Raw genomic sequence first — 21084 nt, 5'->3', positions numbered from 1 at the left:
TCCAATTCGAACCGTTCATTATCGCCGCAATTATGCAGCATTTTTTTCAAAACAACCGAGCATTTATATAAAAGCTCAACATTGTCGGTAAAACTTTGACCATCATTGGAAATCAGCTTAATGGATTCCATTTTTGCGTGAATCGAGTTCTATTTGTTAAGAAAGATTAGCAATTGAATTAAATAATAATACTCCGCTGCAATCAACCAATATGCGGGTGGCAGGTGAATCACATTTTTAATTTTATACTAGAGCTGGAAAAAACATCGATATATCGATGTTTGGGCAATATCGAAAACTTCGATGTTTTTGTTGCCCATATCGATAATTGGGTACTTTTTTAAAATTCGAAAGCGAAGAAGCAGGATGAAATATTTTACTCCCAGATTTATTATTTATTAACTGGATTTGAATATATTTTTTTATTAATGTAATAGTTTTGGAAGTAGTGGTGTTGACAGCGAACAGGGATGTAACGTAAATTCGAAGTGCATATACAAGTATGTACATATGTATGTATGTACATATGTATTTAAGAAATGAACACGGGCTGGCTCATTAAGGTAGTGGTTGCCTGCTATGCATTGAAGCTTCTATAAATGTTTCCCCACTGTGTGAGAAGGAACGAAAAAACATTGATAGCCCCAAGGGGGAAAAGGAGCCATCTTTTGTTTGGCGAGCAGTCATGATTCATTTAGTTCTGTGGTCAGGCGGATCATGGCCGTGCCATCCACATTTTGTGCCACTGAACGCACTTTTAGCAAAGCTGTCTAATTTATAACGGAAGTAGGAGATTTTAAAAAAGCAACATCGTGAATAATTTGTTATTTTTGAACAAAAATATTGATCTAACAAATAAAGACTAAATCAAAATAGTGTATTTGGTTTTAAAATATCGAAAACATTGATGTTTACCAACACACATTACAGCTCTATTTTATACGTATGTATATCAGTATGACCACATTTTGTAGATTCAAAGTTGATATCAAATATATCAGTATGACCACATTTTCTTGATTGATATTTGATGGTAAATGTCGTCCTGTAAGAATACTAATTACTGTTAAAATACTGCAAGCTGATTTTGTAACGAAAGTTATCAGCTCGCAGAATTTAATTACTTAAGCACGTATTTTATTATTTATATCTACACACAAAAAGTACCGATTTTAAATTAGAAGGGAAGATAGTCGTAACAATTTATTGTTGATCAAAAACAACTTCATCAAACTCTGTTGGCCAATAATACTGCGGCTTTATTAGTATTTATACTAATAAAGCACTAGCTGCCTATCAGCTCCCGAATCAGCTGTTTAAGATGTGCGGCAAATTTGAAATTATGCTGATTTGCATGTCATTAAAATATATGGACACACTGATTCGAAGGTACTAATTTCATACAGCAAGTTTATTAATAAATTATTGAAACTATGTATGTATATTGGCAGTACGTTATTCATTTGTATTATTCAATGATAAAGTGATGATTAGGTGTGTTTTTAATCATACTTTATGCATGTTCTTGTAAGAATTTTTTGAGAATATTCGTCTAATTTACGAGTGTTCGGAAATGTTATAATATTTATTCGTATTATTCAATGATAAAGCGATGATTAGGTGTGTTTTTAATCATACTATATGCATGTTGTTGTAATAATGTTTTGAGAATACTCGTCTAATTTAAGAGTGTTTGAAAATGTTATAATATGATTAATCAGGATTTATGAAATAAAAAAAATAAACAGATTTGTAAGCTGAAAGCGGAAACTGTGAGGGGTAATTGTTGGCTTGTTTTATGCGAATTTGATAGAGGTCTTAAAGTACCTATTGGGAGAAATTAATATATGTATCACTTCTCAGCTATCTCCATAGTTCACAAACCGATGTGTTTAATTATTTTAGGATCTGCAGTTACTGGACCTACTACAACAGGTAACTAAGCTATTAAACATTTTCTCGTATATTCAATCGATTTCCGACCCTGGATCTTTATTAATCCATTATACCTGTGACTCCGATAAGGCTGTCTGATATCCAGCGATGAGGAATTGTGTGTGTTTAGTTGTAGAGCATTGTGGTTTCGGCCAGTTGCTGCCAGCTCCCAAGTGCAACAACAAGCCATTATGCTATTAATTATAATTTGTTTTTAAACAATCATTGTTGTTGTTTTTATTATGTGTGTGCTTTGCTGTTTTCGTTCACAGTTAATTCTTATTTCTATGCCAAGTTTGTGGCTTTTGTCCCAAGCTCGCGTGAGTTGAACGCCAACGCTCGTGCAGTTCATTTGATCGCCGCTCGTTACGCGCTTATTTTGGGTCTAGGCGTATTACATACATATACTATGTACATACATATATAGCATGGTATAACTATGTCATTATTAGAAGAGTACGTTAGACTAAAACAACAATAGCAGTAACAATAAATGCGTTGGTGTGTGAATTTTAAAGTGTGTTACCCAGACCAGTCAGTTGGCAGACAGGTAGGTAGATCGATGCTTTTGGTGCTATAGAGCTAGATTTTGTTTTACGTTATAATAAAATATGCCATAAATCGAACAACAGCTCAATGACACTGCTTTAAACTAGTAAAAAACTGGTTTGAACTCAGTAAAACCGAAAAAGAAATACGATTTATTATGACATTTTCAATGTGCAAAAAATATAAATACAAAAAAAAAAAATAAACAACGGAAAAACATAAAATATGGCTTTTAGAGAGTTTGTCAGTCAGCATGCATAAATTAAATTTAAAATTAATTAGCAGAACTGTCGGGACTATGCAATGCAGTGATATGTTTTTACCCCTGAAATATATTTAAATATTGATTATTTCTTGTAAGTGTTACAAATATGTAAAATGGAGAGAGAAAACAAATTATTGAAAGAGTTCTTAAAGTGAATATAAATTGGGAATAAAATGAATGCTATAAAAGTGAATAAGTAAGTGTTAAGGACACGTTTTATTTGGGAGATATACGGATGCGTTATAACTATTATAGGACTGTATGCAATCTCTTAAAGTGCGGTTAGTATAATAAATGGAGCACTAGAGAAAAACCACAACAATGATTCCCAGTTTAAATATTATTTGTGTGTTATCTAAAGATATTCCAATGCACCCTTCCTTTACCTTTCTGGTGGCTCCATACCGTCAAAACTTCTTGACGATCGGATGGAAGCCAAGCTATAACACGCAAAGTAACACGATACAATAAAATTGCTTAGAATTCAATATTCCGAAGACATCATTAAGAAGTAAAAAAAGACACACAATTATTTTATATTATTGTGACTGATACTGAATCCTGAAAACAATCGTAAAACAGTGGGAAAACTGAAAAATGTCGTTTGGAGAAGTCAAAATTTTTGTTGAATTGATTCTACGATTCAAAGAGGATATATGTACATATTTATCGTGAATTCGTTCTGCCTGGCCAAACAGTTAATGCTGTTTTTTATGTACATATGAATATATGTACATACATAGTGTATGTATGTATGTAGTAGTGAAGAAGGAAATTGGGGCTTGTTGAACGATAATGTGCGTCTCATCGGTTGACACTTCTGACTGAATAATAGACACACGATTACACCACATTTTAACCTTTAATCGCCTGATTTGCATTCGTGTGATTATTATCTATTCACTCAATTGAATTTACTTATAAAAGAAATGAGATGCAAGGACGTCGAGGCCATTAAAGAGATAAACTAATTTTGAAAAATTCAAATTCTGCTTCCTGTTTACTTTGGGATTCACCTTGTACTTTGTTATTTATGCAGATTCCTAGGTCTAGACCTAGAATGCATTCTGGCATTTAAGTTAGTAAGAAACAGTTGTTTTTTCATTAAGCAGAATTCCATTACTGAAGCGCACTAAAATCAAGTATTTCATTTAGATTGTTATATAGTATGCGACTAAGTTATTATTCTACTACAAGTATTTACGAGCTCTATTCTTGCTCAGCTCAAATGCAAATAAACTAAAACATGCATAAGAATGCATGTCAACACTTCTATTTGTAGTGTAATATTAAAAATGCAAAAATACCGGTAGACTCGTTTTAAATGAGCGCAGTTTACTTTTTGTGTCGACATTACAAATAGTTACAAATCACAGTTAAGTAAACTGGCAGACAAATCTATTCAGGCCTCCCTACAGCTCGTCTTTCTGTCTGCCTTGACTGACTAATTGTGCTGCCCACAATGTGACTGCTTTTCCGCATCGAATCCAACCTGAATGCTACAAACATACATACAAGTACATATGCATAGTACGTATATATGTGATAATTGTGTGAAAGTTGAATGAATCAGATAATAAATGAAATGCTTTATTATAATGCACTAACGTATATATGTACGTACATACAACAGCAAGTCATTCTAAATATATTCATATACTAGGTATACATATATAGTACATATGTACATACATATATGTATGTGTGCATATATGCAGGCATATCGGTAACAATTGCCAGCAATTAACGTTTAGCTAATTAAAGGTAAAATTACGACTGAACGCCCCTGCCAGCCTGACAAGCCCCAAAACGCAAATTCGCAATTTCGCTTAACGGACGACTTTTCGCGCCAACATTTTCCGTCCGTCATCATGGAAATTGCACGGGAAAAATGACTGAAAATAAATGTCGTTGAATTAAAGCAGTCGCAAAAATGTTCATTAGGCTGGCAAAAGTTTGCATAAAATACGCCCATGGGGAAAATTTTGTTAAAACTACACAAAATTCACCATAATAATTTATGCAGGGAATACGCCTAAAAGCGTTCCCTAATTTGTAGGCTTGCCAGCGACAACGTCTTTGATGCTAAGACGGATGCTGATGAAAAGTTTTGTGCGGCTAATCACTTGTTAAGTTATTTGTTGTGGCATGTTTTTGGCTTTCTAGCTCAGCCAACCCCAGTCAACAACACTAACCTGGGGGTGGCCGAAAGGATAAGCTGCCTGAGTTCTGTCTGTGTACTTGTATAGTATGTTTCTGAGGGTTTGGGTGCCCATTGATTGTTTCTATCCTAAGCTTATTTGCATTGTATACGAAAAGTTTCACACAAATTCGTGTGCATAATATAATGGGCCATTTGTAATTTATAAGAATTGATTAAAGTGCTTAGAGCGCAATTGAATGGTTCGCCACGATATAGAAGGAGCAGAGTCTGAAGAATACGCCTAATTTTTAATGTAACGTGAATGTAGATGACAATTAACTTTTATACTCGTATGTTTATTTTATGTTGATTTTGAATGACTGATCAGGAGAAAGCCAAGGGCTAACATTTTATTATAACTTTATTTTTTCTGCTATGCCTATTAATTATATAAATACATTTTTTTTAATATGATTTTATAATTTAATTATTTGTTTTTTTAAACCATCATTTTAAACCATCTTTGTTATTACAAGTAAATGAATGCTTCAATTTTTACTCTTTTCATAAGTTCTTTCAAGTCCAGCTGATCAGAAAATGTATTCCCTTTTACTCTTCGTCTATTGTGTATAAAAAAAAGAAAATAATTCATTATGTTAGACTAATAAAGAGTTTGAACTTCAAATTATAGGTTTTTGTCTTGTTCTTCTTCAATTAAACCTATTACCTTGAAACTTTATTTAGCTGGTTGAAAGGCAAATAAATCTTATCTCCTGAGAAGGCATTTATGTCTTTTCAAGTTTTCAATTCCAAGTACAAATCTATGTAAATGGGAAATGACGTTGCTGTTATAGAGATTCGAGTGGATTTCGATGTATTTTCAATTTGAAAACAACAATTCATCCAACCTCAGTATATGAGCCGCGAATCAAATCGACTTAAGGTTAGCAATGAAATTATATTGCCGCATAGCCTTAATAGCATACGGTTTGGATAGCCACACCAAACCGGATTGAACTTAACGACTTTTAATTGCCACCTGTTCATGAATGAAAAAATATCTATACCTATATTATTTTATAGCTACTCGATGTGTGAAAACGCTCGCGTGCTGCTTAAAAGCGAAATTTGCAGTAAAAAAGGCATTTTGTGTATTTTTTATCTTAACATCCGACTCGGTACTATATTGCCAAAAATCCCGTTTTACAGCTTGCATTTTAAAAATTATTTATCTTTTTTGTGGTTCATGTAAAACTCATTAGCATTATCGATTTGGGCTTGGGCTGAGCCTTCGAAATTATTTACTAATTTTATGATTATGGTACAAGCTCGTATATGAATTTAAATATAACTTTACGGAATACGTTGAATTTAAACATTTTGCTGATCTTTTTGGAGAGCGGTAATTAATTTAATTAGCAACTCTTAACAACTTAGCCTGTGAGACTAACAAAGAAAATGTTGAGATTGACAATTCTAACTGATTTGGGGCGTTTTTGGGATAAACAGTGTGTGCCGATTTTTTTGCAATACCTCAGATTCGTCTTTAGTAATGAATAGTGATGTATGACCGATTTTTATCGATTTATTTAAAAATTTAATAATATTTTAAGGCAACTTTACGAATTTGATAAAATTTGTTTCTTTATAACAAATATATAAGAAAATGGAAAAAGCTTTTATTACATTAGATTTAAAAGAAAAGTATTACATATATGTAAGGCATTGATATCAAATAATGCTACAATTGGGTAGAAAAATGAATTGGGCTTTAATAAGTGCCCTTAATATTTATGTAGCTGAGAACTTTAAGTATTTGTTGGACAATCGAAACATGGCATCGATCGACTTCAAGTTGGTGTTTTAAACCAGACAAAGAACTGCATACTCGATTTTTTGATAGTTTTCTTGGAGCATGAATTATTGGGGTTTTAATATTTATATATATATTTATTTACTATTGTATGTTGCAATCAACGAAAAGCCCAAATAGCGAGCGTTAAGAACCTGAAATTTGGACACAAGATTCCTGTTAAAGGTGGCCACAATATTTTAACTTATCAGAAACTTCACAATTTAAATTCACAAATTTATTATTTAATTTTTTAAAATTTTCACGATTCAATTGGTACTTAGGTACTTAGGTACTTGGTATGTGAATCGCTGAGGAGGGCGCCCACAATATTTTTTTTTTAATTTATCAGAAAACTCACAGTTTAATTTCAAAATATTATAATTTTTATTTTACAGAAATTTACATACATACATACAATACTTATGTATGTAAATATAAATACGTGTATGGTCATAGTCTGTATTGTACTATATGCCCCTGCTTTCGGAACGTATCAAAGTAATTTGCTATTCTTTCTTGTTTCTTTTTGAAACTTTAAAGAGTGTCGGAAGAGAAAAATTAAAATTTTGATTAAAAAATTCACGATGCATTTAAAAAATAACTTTTGCATATGATCAATGAAAAAACTTCAACAAATCCAACTCAGATCCATTTTAAGGCAAAATATTGCGTCTTAATAATGAACGTGTAGTCGACTTTATATGACAAATTTCTTCATTGTATGCGTTTAAATAAATTGTTTATAAGTAAAATAAGTGTTTTATTATAATCGATAAGTCTTCTTATGACTAAGTATATTGATTGCTTATCTGCGCTCACAGATTTCTATGTCGTTTAACTTATGGTTGAAATGTCACGTTTTGCGTCCACAACCACAAATGCCTCGGGGACATTATTTCCAACCCTATCAACCTAAAATAAACGAATATTTTTTCCCAGCACAATATTTAAAATATTCTAGTTGCCTTTTTATGCCAATACATAACTAGATATCCACATAGTTATGTGCAGTCTGTTGGTTTTGTTGAAAAAAAATAATTTTTTAATAATTGTTTATTTAACTAGAATGATCAAATTGTGATTTTTTGTTTTAAATACTTATGTATTTTTATGCTTTGTTACGGCCTGTCAATTAAATTGAAACCATTATGGTTTTCCATGCGCGACACACATTCTATTATTAATTCACAATATTTTTTTGTCCGCCGTCGCAAATAAAGAAAAAATATTATTTATGATTTTATTTTTGCTTTCTGCCAAAACAAACAGCAAAACAGACAAACGAGCAAATAACTTCCGGCAAATTTAAATTGGACAAACAACGCCCCCCCACATTAACGAACCTCAAAAATTGCCAATTAATGTCATAAAATTAATATTTTATTTGATTAGCTCGCAATGCAATTATTTAATGTATGCACAAGTGAAATTATTTTTGCTAATGACAAGAGAAAAAAACAACAACAAATAATTAACACAAAAACTTAGCTTTTATAGGCAATTGTTTTTTATTTATAGCTGAAACAAATTTTGCTATAAGCCCAGCGATTGATTGTTAAAAACCCAGCCATCATTTCACATGTGATAACCTTAACCCGTTTGCCTTGAGGTGAAGACAGAAAGCCACTCAACCACATTTGAACTCATAGTCATGGCTCTTACAAATCTGTTGTTATATTAATTACATGCACAACAGGTGCGGAGCTATATAAATACATATACCTGTAATATCTGTCTGTGTGCTGCTAGTGGTCCTATGAAGTGGTGCCTTGTATCCATAACTGAGCGACTAACCCGTCCGAAAATGGTAATTAGTGGCGGTGAATATATATTTCCATCTATTAGTAGAAGCACATTTTTAATGCAACAGCAATTTGTTTATTAAATATACACTCAGAAAAATATGTTTGCGATGCAAGAGTTTCGCCTTTAAACTAAAAACCTCATAAATTTAGAAACATTTGATATTTTTCTATTTTCAAACATTTTATTATTATTGATTCCTAGTTTATAGGAAATGAAAAACATCCAAATGGATTTATTTAGTACCTAAAGTAATAATAAATTTTGCCCTGAAACACAGAAGTTTAAAATCGCATTTTGCATTGTACTGAGGCTGCAAGTATTAACTCGATATACTTTTGTTGACAATTATAATTATTCGGGCTTTATTTCAATAATCTACAACAGATTTCAGAATACTTCGAGTAGGCTTGTAAGATAACCAAATTGCGAAATGAAATGAACTGGCGATCTGGGATTGCTTAGGAAATACATATTATTTACAGAATTGAAAAACATATTGCCTTGAATCAGAGAAACTATTTAAAACATTGGAAAAATGTCCGTAAATATAAATTAGATGTTAAGAAATACTTTTATCATTCACAGAGCAAATACTAGTTTTTAGAGAGAAAATTACTCGAATGTTTGGATAGCTGCATTTGATAGTATGTTAGCGAAAATTTGTCTAAAATTACTGTTACCACATGTGGAATTTTTTTTTAGTGTGTATATTGTAAATACATAAATTATTTTAAAATATGCAAAAACCCAGTTTAGTGTGATGGAAAATATATCACCTAGAGGTGCGCGTTCTATTTGTTAAATGAATCAGAAAGACATCAAGTTTATGCAATAATTTTTGTTCCATTTGCTTGAATTAATTTTATAGTTAAATTATATTTTAGTTTGTCATGCCGATATAAGTTGCAGCATTTTAAATATATATTCTAAGTCAAGTTATAGTATGAAATATTGCATCAGCATCAATAAGCTTTTGATTATTAAGAAATTCTATTTTTTTATGTCTCTGACGATGCTTGAGCACACTTTTAAGATTACTAGATTTCTTTACTGTGATTTTTGCAAAAGGTAGTTGCAAAAACTTATTGATATAAGAAATTGGAGATATGGTTCTCTTTTTGTTTAAAAGAATACTCGTACACCTTAATATCGTCCTTACTAAAATGTGTAAATTGTGATATTACGAATGGACATTAGTAATATGAGTAAAAAATATCAAAAATTTAAGCGATTGGAGTTCGGGAAGAGGCCATCAATGTGGTCCACTGAAAATAGTGGACTCGGCTGGAATCGCTGAAGAAGATGCAGAAGTTGGAAATTACATAAATTACACTTGAAATGGTTACATAATAAAAAAAGGCTAGACTGTGTGAAGCCTTATCTGTAAAAAATGCATTTTTTGTCGTACACCGAACTGATTGAGCAGTTACAAATGCCAAAACACTTTAGAAAGTCTAAAGTGCTTTCTGAGTACCTTTCCACATACGTAACCGATGGTATGTACGTGAGTATTTGACGAAATTGTTAAAAGAAATATTTAATTCTTCAAAATTATGTATTTGCAACAATCCAATTTATACAACATCACGTTACAGAACCTGCTATGTGAGCGCTTTCCATTTTTTTAAATTACTTTTTTTAAAAACTTTTTTGACGAATTTTCTTCAAGTTTAAATATGTAAATGTTTACCAACACTAAAGCCAAAAATGGCGTCCCAGAAAATCAGCTGAGTCCTTTTATTATTATAATTCATTTATGTATTCTCTAAAAAACAAGATAAGGGACAGCATAGAAGTACAATTATATTTAAAGTAATAGCAATTCATTTAGATTTGTTAAAAAATTATTAAAACATGTATATTAATTATGCAAAGCAGCTGTTGTATTTAGCGGCACTGTCAGAAGTCAGCTGTTTACTTTTCTTAAATAGGAAAATTATCTTATTAGCACTAGGCATATTTACTTGACATTAAAAACATACTGTTCTGAAAATAACATAATTTAGCCAAAGAGCCCGTAACATTTGAAATGATAATTTGCTCTCAAACATTGCTGAAAGACCACTTAAAATGTTATAATTATTTTAATATTGTTATCAAGAAAAATTAACGAAAGACCAAGTTATTTTTACCAATAATTATATCCAAGGTGTAATGTTTCCTTTCCAAAAAGCGTTCTGCAGTTTCAAAGAAGAATTCTTGCCATCTTACTTTGAGAAGGAAAATTCCTTCTCCTTATCTTTTGGTATCTTTGATAGCCAAAACAAATTCTCAACAACTTTAGAGAGCAATAGGAATATTATCACTTCTCTTTGTTAACTGTTCAAGTCTTCTTTTTATCTCTTGTCTCATTTGTTTTCATCTTCGCCTATTCTTTCTCATTCCGACAAAGTCAATCGCTGCGCTTGTTAGCGTCAACCTTACTTTTTGCGGTTTATATTTAATTTCATTTTGTTTGTACATTTGTTTTTGTTTAAATGTTATAACAAGTTAAAGAGCAGAAAAAAACCAACAAAGAAACGGCGTGCATATGGTTGTGTGCGTAAAAAACGTGAATTGTTAATAAATGAATTAAACGGTGTGAATGCTTTTTTTTCTGCCAGTCTGTCGAACTCCGTCTCCATATCTGTTTGTATAAAATAAATCGCGTGCAAAGCACGAAACATATTGAAAACAAAGAGCTCGCGGTAAAGGTTTTTTAAGTCGTTTCTAAATACCGATCAAGTGACTAATAATTATTTAAAATTACATTGCAACAAAAAGGTATTATAAAAGTAAAAATTTATAAACAAACTTGTGTATGTATATATGTGTGTTTGTAGATCGTGATTAAAAACAAGTCAGTCAAGTCGGTCATTCGGTAAATTTGTCTATGTTTGTTTTGCGTATTTTATGGACCCTCATCATGTTCTTCGTTTTGTTTTAAATTAGTTGGACTTTCCTCTCTCCATGTTAGTGTGTTTTTCCTATTCCCACTGGTGTGACATCATGTTTGCCATAATTTAAACAACAGTTTTGAATTGTAAATAATATTTGACGTATGTTTTTTCCCCCCTACTTCCAATATGTGCTTTAACGACGAATATGTGCTTTAAAAACGAAAATTCTGTGCGTTTTTGGAAATAAAATATCTTTAAATGAACATCCACAGTAAAATAAATATGATTTTTTGATGTATATTCTTGATGTAATCATATTCATTAAAAATGATTAATTAAAGCACACATTTGTTCGAGTCCTATAATTGAGCTGACGAGTGAAAGATTAATTACATTTTACATTCATGATTGGGTTATGAAGAGAAATAAGTACAGAGAAAGCAAAAAAGATAGAATACATATCTATCATTCTAGTAACGACACCGCCAATGCTTATATTGATACTGAAAAGCTATATGCATGAAATTGAAGTAATTCAAATAATGATGAAAATCACACTTCAATTTTACTTTTATTTTTTTTATTCTATTTATTTTGTCGACAGGCAAAGCAATCGATTAAAAAAACTCAAAACAATAGAGAACTTAATTTAAATAAAACTAAAGAAAAAAAACTGATATACCTATCCGACTCGGTGGGGGATTCGGGCCAGCTATGCCTCGATTCACAGCAGAGACGTTATTAGACCTAAAAACATAGAAATGGAGATGATCTTATATCAGAAAACTTAATTTTAATACAGAATATTCTTACCGTTTGTAATTATAGAAACATTTTATTCATGACACATTTGTGAAACTTCATGTGGCCATGTATTCGTAGTACTTATCTGTTTTCGAATCAGATTAAGTAAAGATGTGGTACGACATGAAAATGAATTGCACACAAATTTATATTATTTTACAAGTATTCGTGTTGAAAAGAAAATTCTGAAAAAGTTGTTCGTCTGATCCAACCATAAGAAATATTACTAACAACAGATATACGTATTGATATTGTGTTATGATATCTCAATTATTTAAAAGATGTAAAATTTCTATTTCATCTTTGATTCATCTTTATTTGGTAAATATATTCAAAAGTGTTCCAAAAGCTTAAGCATATCTGATATCCCCTTTATATTATAGACATATTAAATGATTAATTGATTTGTATAATAATAATGCCTTTTAATGTTCATTGCTAGTACTTAATACCCATTTTGATAAGAATATCAATTTTATATATTAAGTACCTTTTCAATGAAGGAATAGTTTCGTTGATAAATTGAAAAACAAAAAAACACTTGTAAGGCCCGGCAAGAAGTTTTGAAGGGCTTAGCAACAAATTGAATGAACTTGTGTCAAAAAATCGTATGGCCCACTGATTGTGTTACTCTAATAAATTAACTCGCTACGATTAAATGTAATGTTGATAGCTCGTTTGAAGAGTGCGAGCACTTTATGGGCAAAGTGGTCATAGTTTTCAATCAAAGAACAAAACACCTCCAACGTTCACAATAGGTATAAAACAGAAGTGCCATAAAGTCCAGCCACACTTATGGGAAGAATTCAGCTGGCAACACAATCACATGCAAACTATACGAACTGATTAGAAAACGAATACGGTTATCAAGTAAAAAATTTACAATCGGTAGCTATAAAGAAAAAAGCCGAAGGTAGTGGACATCAAAGTTGTTATAAAAAACCCAGGTATGAATAATGGTAACTCGTGATGCGGATTGAGCCATTTACTTGGAACTGATGATAATAATGTCTGTAATAATAGGAACTAAGTAAAATACTTAATATTACAACAACTATACCAAAGAAGTCAGACAAATCAATAAAAAAGGATTAAGTAATAAAAATTTGAAAATTTAATATCGATGATTAAAGATTTCATACAAATATGCAACTTTTACAAAATTAGTTTTTTTTTGGATGAAGTTATATTTTACAATAAATAGTTATAATTTAGCAAAGTCCTTTTGAACACTTCATTTGAAATGAAAGTGCAAAACAGCACGTTTGTTAGACTTCAATTTTTGTAATTTTTGGTAAATACTTATTTTTGATCTTCTTGCTGACGCCTCATCTATCCTAGGTTGTTAAGAGTATATCAAAAATTGATCATTTTAAATTGAAGCATAAAAAAAAAAACCATTTAGTCACAATTGAAAACAATGTTTTACTTGAAAATTGTTTCATCGATGTTTGCGGGAAAAGCTACAGGAAATCTGGATGACATGCTAATAAGGACAGACTCTGGGATGTGATTGTTGAAAGGATTCGTTTCCTACTGTAGACCAACTGCTTCCTGCCTTTTTAAATTGTTTGTAATTGTTGAGACTTTTTTCCTGAGCTGAGTTTGAGAGCTCCTGGAGAAAAGTTTTGCTTTTTGCAATTACCTATACTTTTTTTGTATTTATCTTTGGTCAATTGCAACCACATGGGCAGCATTTACATGTTGACAATGTAAACCCTTTTTAAATTATACCTGTTATAAAAGTTTATGTTTTTATATACTTTTCTCATTCTTATCGAAACATCAACATTTTATTCAGCACTGGTTAATGAACTGCTTTGGGGCAATGTTTCTGATTTGACGTTAAGCTCAACACATTTCGCAATTTTTTTTACTTGAGTGCTCCCCTGAATGTTGCAGCCAACTTGCAAATGTCGAGTAATGTAAAGTTCCCTACAGAGTCAAAACAAAAAAACAATAATGTGAGGGAAAAAAGTGCAACCGCACAACTCGCGCTTCAAAGTCACAAACAATTTGTAAGCCACAATGAGCACCCAACAAGCCGCATTGAAATAAATACCATTGTTATATACAAACATATACTATATATGTATATAGCTCATAGGCATTCGGCATAGGCTGGGGTGGCCAACCAACACAGACCGACCTGTCAGCCGCCTGCTTATAACAATTCTGTAATTTTTTAATGAAAATTTGTTAATAATGTAAGTGCCAGGAAAATATGCACAGCAAACATTTTTCCCCAAACTCTTTGGGCAACCGAGAACTTTTTGGGCCTAAAAAAAAACCATTTGCACAAAAATAATATCCATATTGTATTCACTCTCTTTAATTTCAATTACAGTACGTTGCGTACTCGTTTTTATAATTGTTGCGAAATGAGTTCACTGACTTTTTTTTATAAGTATGTACTCAAAATATTTACGAGCACGTGTTTAAATTACACGTAGCTAGACAGCGTATCAGTTTATTGTGCAAATTGTTTTTAAATCTTTACGGTTTGCTGTAGTTTTGATAATTTGCAGTTACGTTAACATTTCTAGATAGAAATCTCAATTTGCTGGTGAATGGGCGAAATCAGTGCGATTTGAAATTGGGAATTTAAAATTTCAGCTACTTTTTCTTTTACGAACTTGTTGTCGACGAAAATCTCCTCTCTAGTTAAGAATTATTGCTATCTCTAGCGTCAATTTATTTATGCCGATTATTTCGTGTTTATATGTGATGTAACAGATAACTACAAGGAACATTAAAGCTTTAAATGAATTTTAATTTACATTTAAAAGGGTCTTCAGAATTTAATATCATTTGTAGTTAAAGTTTTATTTCGATTTTAAAAAATATATAGCAGCTGAATTGTTCAACTGAATTAGTTGACGGAAAGAGCTGACATGCTAGTCGGTTTGACAAAATCTTCTACTGTCTCTCGAGTTGATGTGATTACTTGATTCTGCAGACTGCAATTTCTGAACAAGTACAGTCTTGTGGAATTTTTGGAATAGTTTTTCTTCGAAGTTTTCCTCGTTGTTTGTTTATATTTATAGAACATTATAAAACAATGCCATCTAATAGCATGCTCTATAAAATGTTATACCTCTGTTTATGTTCCTTATCTGTAAACACGTTTAGCTTTCTAGCAGTTTTTATTTGTACCTAATTGTAGATAAAATGAGCCATTTAAAATATTTATGTTAGTTACTCACGAGTTGTTGTACAAATATTTGCACAGAATTCAGGCATTTATAAATATTTTATATGTGTGCCAATGGCGTCAGTTTCTAAAATGCGCAAGACCCATTTCGTACTCGTACTCTATGTAAAGAATCAAGTTCAACTACTGCAAACAGGATAATAAATGTAGTTGATGATTTCAGCATAATCTTGAATAAATCTTACGAAGATAACGTCCCATTTGTCTAATCGTTCAACCTGAATGCCGAACTGTCTCGGCTACTTCTGTTGTGAAAGTATTGCGTAGCTCTTAAACTATTTCTTATCTTGCTCTTTTCACTGCTGCTCATATAATGTTGTTAGATATTAGCGAAATTAAATTATACTATATAGGCCTAATGCCAGAACACTCATGTGGCGCATGTTATACCAATCAGAAAATGTTAAACTCAAGTGTTATGAACTTTGACCGTCTGAGGCTTTGTTTTGTTTAGAATGAGAATATTGGTGTAGTTGTAAAATATTTTTAGTTTTTTATGACTAAAATAAATAATTATGATAGGAATAGATTTTTTGGGAGATCTTTTTGTGGAGAGTTTATGCAGTTCCTTCATCTTGGGTGTTATACTAGGCTTATGTTTATATTGTATTTATAATACATTTTTAGAGTTAGTTATTATTTTAATTTCTTTTTTTCCATCTCGTCTATACTTTAGTTTAAAAGTTGTTATTTGCCTTGTTCAAAATACAAGTTTTCATGACAATAAAAGGAACTTATTATATTTTATTTATTATTTTAATTTCTATTTTTCTATTTTTTTTACTTAAATTTGAACTTTGTTATTTGGTTTCTTCAAAATGTGTAAAAACTTCTTCATGACAAATGAAACTTAATATTATTTTAATTTATATTTTTCCATCTCGTCTTTACATAAATTTGAATGTTGTTATTTGCCTTCTTCCAAATTTGTTAAACTTTTTCATGACAAACGAAATTTCATGTTCCACTGAGGAGTCTTATGACCAACCAATTGCTCTATCTATTGGCCAAATAACGGTTAGCCATATTACTTGAGCATTACAAACATGATCGGTGATTTTCCATTACGCACACACGCACTCATTAATAGTCCAACATCAATACGAAATTTGCAGTCAAAACAAATGAAAAATAGCTGCAAGCCAAGTTAACCAAAGCCGCTGGTTAATTTAAAATTCCAAAGTTCAACCTCGAGCAAGATCAATGACTCGTAAAAACTTCTCGAATTACAAATTCGAAACAGACTGAGATGGAGAGGACTAGACCAACCAAATACAAGCCAAACTTGAAAATCGTATCACGAGTCCAAACACATATGGTTGATGCCACGCGGCCACAAATATTGCCACAGTAGTTTGACTTTTTTTTTTGTTTTTTGGTCGACTTTGTGGGCCAAATGATCGTAATGAAATTGAAAACCGGCATTATATATCGGTACAATCGTCGTCGAAAGCTCCAAGCAGAGCTAAGCCATGTCAAGTAGCTGGCAATAAAAACTACATTTAGTTGTTTTTGTTTGTTTTTATCAAGTCGCAGTCACACTCTGATCATTTATTTTATTCACACCTGAATAATCGGCCACCAATATAGTTATAAACGAAAAGACGAGGTTTTGACGTCAGCGACGGTTTTTAGGGTCTATAGTTTAGCCATTTGTGATGCCAATTGATGGGTGCTAATGATCTTGTACGTCACAGCAAGGCGGCTCGTCAGAAGCGCTTTTTCTCTTTCTCTTGGCCAGCAATCTAATTTATTGCTAATTTATTTTGATTATTTCTAAATATTTCACCAATTCATTGACACTTTCTGTATCAGCCCAATAATTGGTCTGATTGCTGTATTTGTGTGTGTTGTCCAAATATTTTCACACCTCAACGTTTGTTGTCACTTTTACAAGTGTCGCTATATTTATGTGCTTTTGCCAACGTGAATAATTGTTAAACACCAAAGATAAATACGAGTACATACATACAAGTATATGTATGTATGTATGTGTACATTGTACAATTGACAAACATTGCGCAGAAATGCCAATTGATATCGTGCCATGTTGTACCAATAACGTATATTGATTGCCTCATTGAATTTATAAGGCCAAATGCCGTTGCTATTTTGTTGCAGTTTGATTTACAATGAGGACATTTTTATGATTTATAATGAATTTGTGGAGGCTTCAAGCTATAGTTGAACATGTGTATGTCCCTAATCATATGCTGTTTGTATGAGTTCGATTAAAATAGAAAATAAAATGTCACTTGCAAAGTAATTAAAGGAGTATAGAGACAAAAGCGACATTAAAACTAAACTTACAATTTAATTTAACTTTAGTAGCAGCTGCAGGTGTAGGGCCAGAGATGAGTATCGCTGTTGAAGGATGCCTCGTCATTAGGTTTCGGCTCAGTCGGGGTCACTATTTTGTTATTCGAACTTCATCTTAGCCGCTCTGAGTAAGACTGATTGCGAATTTACAAATCACATAAAGATTTAAGCCAATTATATGATTACAAATCTTTAAAAATATTTTGAAAGGCCTAATGATATGTTATATGCATGTCTGAATAAAAATATATTATCAAGAGGAATGCAAGGAATCTGTTGTACCTTAAATAAATTCAAAAACAAATTTTTATTTATTTAATGTGATTTTGGTAACAGGCTTGGGCTTTTTTTTGGTCTACCATTCATCAAATTACATACATGAATCGAATTATTCGATTTGCAATTTTTTTAAATATTAACTTTCAAATTGGTTCAGTGTGCCAAATTGCAATTTTTTATGAAAATTGAGTATGTCTCAGATGAAAGCAGAGGAAGCTAAAAATAAATTCACTAATGGATAACCCAAACTGCTAATGCTAATGCTAATATTTAGAATTATTCCCTATTAGAGGTTCTATTTTTTAATGTGCTTTGATGTGCGAATAAGTAACTTAGGGGTCCTCCTCCAAACTTTCCTATAATATTTGCAATTATATATTTATACATAATCGATAGTTCTTTGGCTTAAAATATTATTGCTTTCTTTTTTACGATAATATCGGTTCTACTACAATCTTGCAAGATAATGTTTGAACCATGCTAAACATCATTCTTGAAGGTAATTGTGGATTTCCAATCCACCCAACACAAATTACTAAAACCCATAATGTAGATATTGGCAATGAACTATCTTAAGAACACTTAGGTATGTTGGACCGGTTAGAATGATTTGCTTCTAACACTGCGAGTACACTAAACACTAGACTACAAATTCAATTCTACAAAAAGATATTTCACCACGACTTCTTAACTGTTCTACAATGTACATTTAAGTCCAGTATCCGCTAGATTTCAATACGGTTTAAAACCTTTAATCAATAACAATGATATCTTAGAGTCTATAAGTATAAGTGTTATCGTTGTAATGAACTGCGTAATTAAAAATATTGTTTACAAATTAAAAATGAGTTACAACATACATAGTATCTCACCCGAAGCTTAGCCCTTGCTTTTGTTTACTGCTTATTACTAACTTAGCAATGTCATTAGTAAAGCTCTGAAAATTAACACTCAATCATTACCCTTGATGGACAATTCAGTAGCCCAATGAGCTCACTAGTGAGTCCCTCACACACATGTGTTTACAACTGGAGTATTAACTCATATTATCAGCGTCTGCTTCTGGAATCTGCTCGCGTGTTTCCATTGCATAATAATCATCGCCACCTGCCTCCCAGCGAACAACTGTGTCAAGGCCACAGATCAGCGTTGCTACTGTAATTCAATTTTAGTGATCATTACCTTATCGGCACAATGGCCTGCACAGAATGTAACTGTTATTGAAGTGTATAATTTTAAGCGATCGGCATGGGCAAGAGAGACTTTGTAGTAACTACTTTGTAGGGATAGGCGCGTGTGGAACGTGTCTCAATGTCTTCGCGCTTATCACACAATACCCGTTTACAAGTGGTCAATAAAATTGTTTAACAAGCTGTTTTGGGCTTTGGGCGATACGGGGTTGATACTCAGCTGCACCGCTTATCAACGGCACGAGCGGCCAGAACGACTAACTGCCCATATAAATAAAAACGAAAGGCCTAAAATAATATCTTATCTGTGTGACGTCAAAAGTGCTTGATATACATACTGTAACGCTTGCAGCAGCAACTGTTTTGTTAAATCAGTTTAATAGGCGAATATCGTAATTTTTCTTAGCGCCACCTCTTGGTCGTATGAGGGAAAGGCGCAAGCAGGTCAATAGGGTAACTCCTGGCTTAACAGGTGCAAGTGTCACTTTCGCCGAAAATGGCTACTTTCACCTCGCTGACCTACCGCCTCTGTAAAAAGGTTCCCGCCTGGTCCAAGGCGTCAGATGCTTTCTTTTTCTGGTGATACTTGGCCGAGAGCAGACGTGTGCAAATTGCAGTTCAAAGTTTTTTTATATCCGAGTCGAAGAAAAATTTTAAAGTCGCTAAAAAAGCGTATCCAGATTGGTTTTATATAAAAAAAATAAAAAATAAAACAAAGGCCCACACAAAGGCCAGTGATAATATTGAGCTATTTTCGCCGGATGCCAGCCCTTGATCGTATTGGAGGGTTTCTGAAACCGAAGAGCAGTCCATTGCATTGGCATATGCAATAAACAGCAGCCGCCAGCAGCATTAAAATTCTAAAAGACGAAATCACTCAAGTTTTGGACCCTAAGTTCGACGCAGCAGAACAACCGCAGGCGATCGTCCGACCCACCTGAGTGCAACTCAGTCTTCTATCGTACGCGAAGCAGCTACCAGCGCCGTCGTATCCGCGCTGCTAAATTTTACCCGCGTCGGCTTCATTGTTGTGTTTGGTTTAAATAAAAAGGTTGAGTGCAGCTAAGACGTGTGGCTCTGAGCAAAGGGAAAAGGCAGTAGTGGCTAAATTTTTGGTTGTTGGAAAAAAACGATATAATGGCCAGCCAGAATCAACTTCTCCATAGGTTAAATTTTCATTATATTTATATTTAAAGTTCTATTTAGTTATACAGTTTTTTTTTACTGTTAATCTTGGTTCAGACCATTTATATTACATTGTTCGATGTCATTAATTTTACTTTGTGAAGGCATAGGGAAACACATGGCCGAATTTTAATTATTAGTTTATCTTGGTTCTCGAAATCCGAAGAGAGGCCGTATCTTCGAATATTGAAGAGGAAGAGGAGTACCGTTTTTTTTGTATGTTTTGTTGAGTGTTTTCTTTCGAGTGAGTTTTTTTTGAGTACAGCAAAAGAAAAAGAAACGAAATTCTGTTTTGTGTCCACACAGATGGTTGGATTGTATTCCCATCATCTAAGATTTTCCTTTTCAGCAGCGGTCTCATCGGGAAAGTACTTTCAGCGATGGATAACGCCAAGTAAGTTATTTTTTTTTGCAAATTATTTTTTTTGTTATTATTTTTTTTTGCGAATCACGTAACAAAAAAAAAAAAAAAAAAACTCAACTAAAGAGGCAAAACTCAGAACATATAGTTTCATTACTAAGCTTAACTGATTCAATTCATTTTTCTTGCATCATTTTTCTACTGCCATTTTGTTTCCATGCCGAAAGTTTTTTTTTAATTTGATAATTCATAAGAATGTATATTTTTCATTTTGGTTATACCTTTATAAATCATTTTTGA

The 21084-nt window shown here is 32.3% G+C and overlaps 2 protein-coding genes across 4 annotated transcripts in view; one reads left to right on the top strand and one right to left on the bottom strand.

Annotated features, from left to right (window-relative positions):
- The window catches only part of LOC115632469 (AF4/FMR2 family member 4), a 20728-nt gene extending 8598 nt beyond the window's left edge, over nt 1-12130 (bottom strand). Inside the window, exon 1 of the mRNA XM_030529637.1 lies at nt 12115-12130. The gene's annotated coding sequence lies outside the window, so the exon portion shown is untranslated. The remainder of the gene's footprint in view (nt 1-12114) is intronic.
- The window catches only part of LOC115632467 (cationic amino acid transporter 3), a 26942-nt gene continuing 16926 nt past the window's right edge, over nt 11069-21084 (top strand). The window contains exon 1 of one of the 3 annotated variants that reach the window (XM_030529634.1): nt 11069-11316. The gene's annotated coding sequence lies outside the window, so the exon portion shown is untranslated. Of the gene's footprint in view, nt 11317-19690; nt 20818-21084 lie in introns of those variants that run through there. The other 2 variants (XM_030529629.1, XM_030529628.1) reach the window with 2 other exon arrangements.

Source organism: Scaptodrosophila lebanonensis, unplaced genomic scaffold (genome assembly GCF_003285725.1).
Source record: "Scaptodrosophila lebanonensis strain 11010-0011.00,11010-0021.00 unplaced genomic scaffold, SlebRS2 tig00001415-arrow-pilon, whole genome shotgun sequence".
In the NCBI taxonomy this organism is placed as follows: domain Eukaryota; kingdom Metazoa; phylum Arthropoda; class Insecta; order Diptera; family Drosophilidae; genus Scaptodrosophila; species Scaptodrosophila lebanonensis.
The sequence above is the reverse complement of the archived record's forward strand: the minus strand, read 5'-3'. Positions and strand labels throughout refer to the sequence as shown.